The sequence below is a fragment of the Eschrichtius robustus genome, chromosome 1 (assembly GCF_028021215.1).
Source record: "Eschrichtius robustus isolate mEscRob2 chromosome 1, mEscRob2.pri, whole genome shotgun sequence".
NCBI classification, from domain to species: Eukaryota; Metazoa; Chordata; class Mammalia; order Artiodactyla; family Eschrichtiidae; genus Eschrichtius; species Eschrichtius robustus.
Window position 1 is genome coordinate 147,055,971 of NC_090824.1, and position 8,778 is coordinate 147,064,748.

At 43.9% G+C, this 8,778-nt stretch overlaps 1 non-coding gene and 1 pseudogene across 1 annotated transcript; both read right to left on the minus strand.

Annotated features, from left to right (window-relative positions):
• Positions 1–681: 681 nt before the first annotated feature.
• TRNAE-UUC (transfer RNA glutamic acid (anticodon UUC)) lies at positions 682–753 on the minus strand. Its single transcript has one exon. It is a non-coding gene; the product is annotated as a tRNA-Glu (tRNA).
• Positions 754–6,944: 6,191 nt separating this feature from the next.
• On the minus strand, positions 6,945–7,563 carry LOC137760326 (protein lin-28 homolog A pseudogene; annotated as a pseudogene).
• Between the last annotated feature and the right edge of the window lie 1,215 nt (positions 7,564–8,778).

Consider the following 8,778-nt stretch of genomic DNA (forward strand, 5'->3'; position numbering starts at 1 on the left):
TTTCTATTTGGAGACCTCTTATTTCTTTGTCTCCGGCCTAGTGATTCCTGCTTCAGGAAGATTCTTGCTTCCCTCCCCCGTGTCCTCAAACATCAGCTGCTCCTGGGGCGGCTCTTCCAGGCTCTTTCTCACCTCTTCCTCGCTAGCTCTCTATCCTCCTGCCAGAAACACTTAGTGGGAGGCAGAAAGCAGTGAATTGGCCAGCGCATTAGAATTCCCTGTGTAAAAGAAATGCTAATTATGTAATTAAGTGAGGTGATGGAAGTGTTACCTAACCCTATTGTGGTAATCATTTCACAATATATGTGTATCAAATCATCATGTTGTACACCTTAAACTTACACAATATTATAATGTCATTTATAAGCTATATAATGTCATCATAAAACTGAGAAGAAAATAAAATAGAATTCCTTTGTCTAATAGAGTTTGACCAATAAATATTATAATTTATTGTGATATTTTAAATGAACTATATCAAGGGCAAAAATAACAATACTGTTTACACAATCTGGATTTCCTGGGTTTATGAATTACAGGGTGGCAGGGCGGGTCTTCAAGCTCACGACCACCCGTCATGAATTCCAGCTTTCAACAATTATATTTAGTCTTCTTGCTAAGACGGATCTAAATTTACTTAACGGTGAATTTCTTAAACCTGGATTCTAAAAGTTTCATCGTTTCCCACACCGGGAGTCGAACCCGGGCCGCCTGGGTGAAAACCAGGAATCCTAACCGCTAGACCATGTGGGAGCCGATAACACTGCTTTTACGAGCAAGTCAATTGAATCATTCCCGTCTGCTTCCGCTTTCGTTGCTCTGTCCCGCCTTCGTGTCGAAGCGGCCTTCTGCGCCTGCGCAGATCTTCCGCGCTCGGGACTTCTGGTCCGGTCTGGGCTGTGCTGCTTTTCTGCGCGTGGAGCCTGGAACCCGGCGCGGGGGTCTACGGCCTGCCCAGACCCCTCACACCCCGCCTCGGGGAGCCGATCCCGCACACTCAGTCCCCGGGAGGCCGCTCCCGACCCCCACCCACCCCGCCCGGGGAGCCGCCCCCGACCCTGCACACCCAGCCCGGGGAGCCTATGACCTAAATTTCTAAAAACCTGTTAGAAGGCTCCGCAGTGAGATTTGAGAAAAGAATGGTTTGAGTAACTCACAGAGCAGGTTGTGAGCCTGGCTCCCAGGTCTCAGTTTCCCGGGTTTGACGCTGAGGGTAACTTTTATTAGATCAGATTTTTACAATCATGATGTTTAAGGTCATAGGGCTTTTAAGTGGAATTTTGCACTTAGAAGGCAATGCATGAAGCTCAGAATAGCTCCTGGGGAACGTTTTGGGGCAAAAGACCTTTAGAGACTACCGTTTTTAAGATCTTGTTTAGGGATGGCCTTACATCAATAAAACTAAAACAAAACACCCCAAACCGTACAGGAAGAATCCATACATTGCACTACTTTAACAACTCATACCTTGGGGGAAAAAAGTAAAAAAACTAACTACTGACTGGGAGATAAACATGTACACCCCACCTAAGAGATTGGTGTCCCATGTAGAAGGAAACTACATATGATTTATAGGAAGACAAATACTGCAATATAAAAGTGAGAACTTGTGAAAAGGCCACTTGGAGAGGAACCCCAAGGCTAAAATGCATCTGAAAAAAATCTCAAACCTCACTGGCTCCAGACTAGCATTAGGCCAAAAAGCAAGTGTGAAATGTCAAAAGCTGGCAAGTATGTGGGAAAAAGGAAGTTCTTGGAAACTCATAAAACTTGATCAGGGAGGCAAGCTGTCACGATTTCCTGAACCTGCTTATGACCAAGCAATTCTATTTTTAAATTTTTGTAAAACCGGTATGTTCTGGAATTGCCTCTCAGTGAACACGAAGAAATGCTGCTATGAAAGTAATAGGCAGACCATAGGGAGGATAAAGGGCCAGCGTCACCCTAAGCAAAAATCAGGGAAGGGGGGAGATTCTTTAAGAATTTCAAATGTCTGTGTGATTAAAAAAAAAAAAAATTCTTAATAATTGAAAATATTTGTGGGATGAAAAGGACCATACATAATGTCTACCGATGAGCCACAGACTGGAAGAAAATGTTTGATAGGAAAATATGACTATCCTTACTATATACAAGGGAAAAAACCTTAGCAGCTTAGCTCCCTGGGAAAAAACCCACAGGGAAAGGGGATTGAGAGAGGAGGAGTTCTGATTAGTCGATAAATTGGGGAATAGCTCAGTCTTGCTTGTAACCATGGCAATACAATTTAAAACAATGCTAATATATCCAGGGTTAGGGAGGAAGTGAGGACACAAACTCAATGGAAATGGCCATAGCCCCTCTCTGGGGCTGCAGCCCAGGCTTCTCTTTCCCATGGCTCATCCACGCCTGAATTGAGAGGCTTCCCAGGCCTTGCAGGAGGGGCCAAGAGCCACAAGATGGCATGAGAGTGGCCCCTGGCTTTCACTGTGTGGCGGTCACTTGCCAACCACCAACACATACATTGCATTGTTATGTCTAGAAATTGTTTTATTGCACTGAGTCATGGTAATTTGCGGCTTGTTAGTACTTCACTAAACAATGCCTTAGGTTACTAAAATAGGGACAACAGTCATGGAAAAGAATTTTCTCGTAGGTGATTAAGAGACTTTTTTGGTTTTGTTTTTGGTAAAAACAAGTACAGCAGGAAAGCTTGAATATTTTGCTTTTTTACAGAGCAGTGTGTCAGGATTCATATCTTCTGTTTGATACTATAAACTGAAGTAATTTTTGAAAAAATTAGTAGTTAATATCTCACATTTCTATCTTTTATTGCATATTTGATGGATTTTTAATAATTTAGACTTAAGAAACTTTTAGATCTGAAATGTAACCTTGGGGATATGCAAGGCCAGAACCTCAAAAATATCCAGGAGCTTAAAATAACTTGCCCCAAATCATCCAACTAATAGATTTAGTGAAGTTCTTTTGGAGATCATCATGAGTTGACTCCATGATAAGGATAATATTAGAATATGTTGAAATGAATGAAATCTAGAAAGCAATTTCTCTATAAAGAGATGGGAAATTACAGGGACACTATACATTCTGAATAAAAAGTTACTAAATTCCAATGTCTTTAAATGAGTTGGGAGGTGTAATATTAAGATAGGCTGGGACCTAGGACCTGGGACCTGGGACCCTTTGCTGCAGTGCTTGTACCTGGACAAACGTCTCCTTGAGCAACAAAATACAAAGAAACTATGAGGGACTAAAAATAACTAAGTGCATGAATGTGCACTTGGGGCAAATTATGAACAATAAGATACAAAAAGACCAGAAACCCAATTGCCACTTCTGAGATGTCAGGAGAAAATCAGGGTACTGTGCATGATCCCTGCACAGAGTACCACCAAGGGAGTGAGCAGACCACCTAAGCCATCCCTCCAGCCCAATCCATGGATCTGCCCCATTCCTCACCCCATTTAAGGGACCAGCTCCCCACCCTTCACAGGGAGCGAGCAAGGGAAACTGTTACTTGTTTTCTCATGCTTCAGTGAGTACCAATAAAGCCTTGCCTGAATTTCTCATCTGGCCCGTTATCAGTTTCTATTGATTGAAGAGTCCAAGAACCTGGGTCAGTAACAATATTACTGGTAATAAATTTTTTATTAACTTGGATAACCTGAAGGTTAAAGTAGAATAATATGAATAGCTTGTGTGCGTGTGTTTGTGCATATAAATTTCTCCTGCCTTTTGATGTCAGGTATCTCTGGCATAAATCCTAAATCCAAAAACTGACTAGCTGTTAATTTTTGGAAAAAGTACTGAATCTTTGAATATGAGTTCTCCCCCTTCACCCCACCAGTAACAATATATAACAGCGAGTCATTGTGAGGGCAAGTTCTTAGCATCCAGCCCGAAGTGAAGGTGGTACTTGCCCAGTGTTAGTTGCCAGTGGTCACTGTCACCCCCAGAGGCTCTGGCAGAAGGCGTTGATCTGGCCACCCTCACTCAGCTACACAACAGGATAGATCCATACCTCCTCTACTGATGGATCTTCTGGGTGATTGATTCTCCAGCTGGTGTTTAGTTCTGATTGAGGAAGTTACCTGCATTTCACCATTACTCGCTCCAGCTGCCCAGACCACTGGAAGGAAGCTACAGTGATTGCTGGAGTGTACATGCCAATATTTGTCCTTCCTTTTTGGAGAGATTTTGTGCATTCTCTCTGCATTTGGATGTGTGCTCTTTCCCTTCTGCTCGCCTTCTTTCTTTCTTTCTTTCTTTCTTTTTCAGTACCAATAAGTCTTTATTCATTGTATTTTCCCAAGGAAAAGAAGGGGAAGGGAAAAGGGTCAGCATGTGTGTTACAAAATGATAGCAAATGGGAAAGGAAGTACCTGGCACAACAAAATCAACCGTCAAATAAACACTGCCCAGATGGGGTTGCCAAAGCCCAAGGGGGCTCAGTCTCCTGCAGTTCAGTAATGAGGGGAAGGGATGAGGAAAAGAACAGACAGGTACATGCTTTTCTACCCTCCCACCCCATAAATTCAAGATTTCACACAAAGCTTTGGTTTCTATTAGTAAACATGGAGTTACATTCGTCCGTCTCCTATTAAACAATCTTGTGGCCACTTTGACATAAGTTTCTCGCACCTGCATGAAAGTTCCTGAGGGACTTGGATATACATTCATCTTTCCTTTCGTGGTCTCCCAACCACACTTTCTACATGGAAGGCCCCCTCATTGCTCCTTCCTACCCTAGGATTAGAGATTAAATCCATCCAAAGACAGCAGTCTGTCTGGCATGAATTACATCAAGGAACTGTCATGACTCAGGAGATTGGGAACAAGGGATGGAGAGTTCTTAGCTTCTTCAGGATTTCTGCACAAGTCATTTAATCGCAGATACCCCACAAATTAAACATATAGGTGTATGGGCTATTTTTTAGGGGGGGGGTACGAAGGGGGAAAGAAGAGGGGGTAGGAATCCAGTTTTTAGGACAGAAGATCTTGTTCGAAATAGGAAATAGAGGAAGGGGAACACAAAAGAAAGTGTGGCTCAAGACCCCCCACTTCAAGAAGAGGGGCCCCCAAGCTTATGTTTCAGATCTTTTTGGCTGGTGCAGAACCTTTTGTCAAAGATGCTTTGGCTATTTTTCTCAATATAACAAGAAGTTTGTAAACACTAAAACCCCAAAAGAACATGGAGAAGACCAACACATTATAGTTACACAAACTAGGCCACCTAGCAATCACCAAATCAGCTACTTGTGAAGTCCTATGAAGCCCAGACAAATACAATAACTAGAGGGGGGCAGCAACTGGGGAGACAAAAACCCAGGATCAGACACACATCACCCAATGCGTTCTCTTGCATTTGCCCCCTTACAACACAGTGAGGTAGGTTTGCAGTGATCTCACAGCATGTAAATGAAACCCCCTTTTCTCCTTTAGCTACCATGACACTAATCACTGTTGCAGCAGGGCAGGACACTGGCTCTGGGAACCACAAAGAAGCCATCACTAAAGGTGTCTCTGGAAGCCAAGGGGGAAAAGCCCAGAATTGTTAAAGGTTAAGGATCTTGTCCTTGCTTCATATGTCCATCCCTGGGCAGCTCAAGATGGGTACAGAGGCATCGTTCTTAAAACTGGTCCCCACCAACTCACATTTTTTACAAAAATGCACACAATACACCCTATTGTGCGTGGTAGGCCTAGCCCAATCCAGTGAAGGATGGATTTGGTATGTAAAGCAAATCAGTGCCCTGGAATTAGAGGTCTGGAACAGGAATCCTTTATCACACATACAGATGACCTCTGCCTAATCTTGGCTTCTCCTCTCTGCACCTTTTACCTGGCCAGCCTCTCCTAACCTCTCTGTACCACCTTTTCCTATTCAGATCAATTTCCAGTCTTTCAGTAGAAGGAGACCAAGTCATGGGGCAACCCAGTTAAAACCTAGTCTCCCATGAAACATTGAAGATGGCGGGGTTTCAAGAGGACACTATGGCAGAAAAGCCAGTTCTAATTGACAAAAATGAGGTAGTTCAATAGGCTATACACTCCAAAGAGTTGTTCTCTCTGGTGATACAGCAACAAAAAATATTCCTGCTGTGCAGACCCGGAGCTGCTGCCGACTTATCCCTGAGATTGCTCACATACCTGAGAATACAGTGCAGGAATGAGGGCCTTAGATTAAAATACACAAAAATACAAAACCAGGATATTTATATTATGAAAAAATAAAGTTAAAATGCACAAGATACGTCATTCGCACACAGCCAGTACAGTTGGCATCCTGAAGAAAGTGGGACCCAAGGTACAGTCATCCAAGGGAGCAAATAAATAAAATTGTATTGGCCCAGAATGGCGTGGGAATGAGCTTAGAAGCAGCAGGTCAACAGCTGTGCCCATAACCACCCCTTTTGCCTATCATCACAACCCACTGCTTGGGACAGTTCTCAGCACTCCATCCCAAGAGGGGGTTATGAGGAGACAAGATGTGGAAAACCCTGCCTTACCCCTGAGATATTTCCTCCCACAGACGGTGGTGGCTTGTGGGTTTAGGTCTATCAATCTGGCCTCATGCTTAATCTTTTCACTCTGGCATGGGAAATATTATTCCATATCCTTATTTAAGAGTAAAACAACTTTCCTATCCAGGCCACTTTCAAAAGCTGGAGATTCTGGGGGTGGAGACTCAGATAAAGCATGCAGGGAGGGTTACCCCCCAAAGCCCTCACGTGCATTTGGATAGAGCATGATTGGAGTTCCTTTGCCTCACCCCTTCTCCCAAACCAAAGGGGAAGAGGGGGTGATGCTACGAACCAGCCTGAGATATATGACAGTGCCAACTGCCCCCTACCCACCCTGTCCCCACTTTCTCCACTCTACCAATTGATGCCTGTTCCTCAAAACTTTCTGATCACAGAAGGATAGCCCCCACCTGCTGTGGCTCAATTCTGGGCCTCTGGGAGCATGGCAGGGCTATGGATCTCTTCTTCCTCCTCCCAAAAGTAGGCTGGCTTTCACTGTGAGCTGGGAGCTTGCTGGGCCTTCAGTGGACACGAGGCTACCATATGGTTGATGCTCTGGCAGAAGTGGCACTTCTTGGGCTGGGGTGGCCATTTGCATTCCTTGGCATGATGGTCTAGACCTCCGCAGTTGTAGCACATATCTCCCTTTGATCTGCATTTCTAAATGTTCTTCCCTTTGGGCCACCTCTCGCTTCCAATACAGGACACCCCACCAGGGCTGGTGACTTGGATAGATTCCAGGCCCTTGGCAGACTTCTTAAAGGTGAACTCCATGGCCTCACCCTCCTTCAGGCTCCAGAAGCCCTCCATGTGCAGCTTACTCTGGTGCACAAAGACATCCACGGGGGAGTCGAGTGTGACCCTGGGGCGGGCGGTCATGGCTAGGAAGCTGAATCCCATGCACACGTTGAACCACTTACATGTGCCGGCACCATGAAAGCAGCTGCGGCTCCTCGGTGGCCCCGGCCGTGGACTCTGGCACCTCCTCTGGCCCCTTGGTGCAGCCACCTGCAAACTGCTGGTTTGACATGGAGCCCATGGTAGTTGGCAGAGCCCGAGGCCCCGGGCCCCTGGTCAGGAAGCTACTGGCCCCAGAGAAGTCCAGAGGCAAAGGGGTGGCTCGGAGAATAGGCTGCTACATCTTCCCCGGCACAATAGCAGTGGGGGGGCCCACGGCTGTTTTTGGCTTGCTTTCTTTTTCTGGACTGTGGCAGTACTTCTTCTCTTTATTATTTATTTGACAGTTGTTTAAGGCCTTGCATTTTCATCATCTTTTCATAAGTATACTTTAAAAAACTTTAAATAGAACTGCAAGCATCTTGGGGTAAGACTGTGATTGAACTGTTTTTCTGCTCTGTCCACACCAAGTACAACACAGATATGCAACATTTTTGATTGGTTTATTTCCTTTTCAATGATAGTAAGCAAGATTATGGAAATCATTTTTGAGCAACTTGAAATTTCTCAACTTGTGTTTTAAAAAATGTGTCCAGTTGGTAAAGGAGACAGTGACCACCTTCACTCTTGCTCTAAAAAATAAACAAAATAAAACAAAAAAACTGGCATTGTTTCTAAAAAGCATATTTGGTTATTCTCCAAGCCAAAACAGACTACTATTTAAAAGGTAATTGTTCATTATATTGGATTAACCATACGAAATTGCCAATAATCCACTGGTTTTTATTCACAGAAAAATAGACAAGATGAAAAGTAAGAGGGATACATACCAGATGAAGGAACAAGTTAAAACCCCAGAAAAACAACTAAATGAAGTGGAGACAGGCAACATTCCAGAAAAAGAATTCAGAATAATGATACTGAAGATGATCCAGGACCTCGGAAAAGGAATGGAGGCAAAGATTGAGAGGATGCAAGAAATGTTTAACAAAGACCTAGAAGAATTAAAGAACAAACAAACAGAGATGAACAATACAATAACTGAAATGAAAACTACACTAGAAGGACTCAGTAGCAGAATAACTGAGGCAGAAGAATGGTAAGTGACCTGGAAGACAGAATGGTGGAATTCACTGCTGCGGAACAGAATAAAGAAAAAAGAATGAAAAGAAATGAAGACGGCCTAAGAGACCTCTGGGACAACATTAAATGCAACAACATTCGCATTATAGGGGTCCCAGAAGGAGAAGAGAGAGAGAAAGGACCAGAGAAAATATTTGAAGAGATTATGGTCGAAAACTTCCCTAACATGGGAAAGGAAATAGCCACCCAAGTCCAGGAAGTGCAGAGAGTCCCA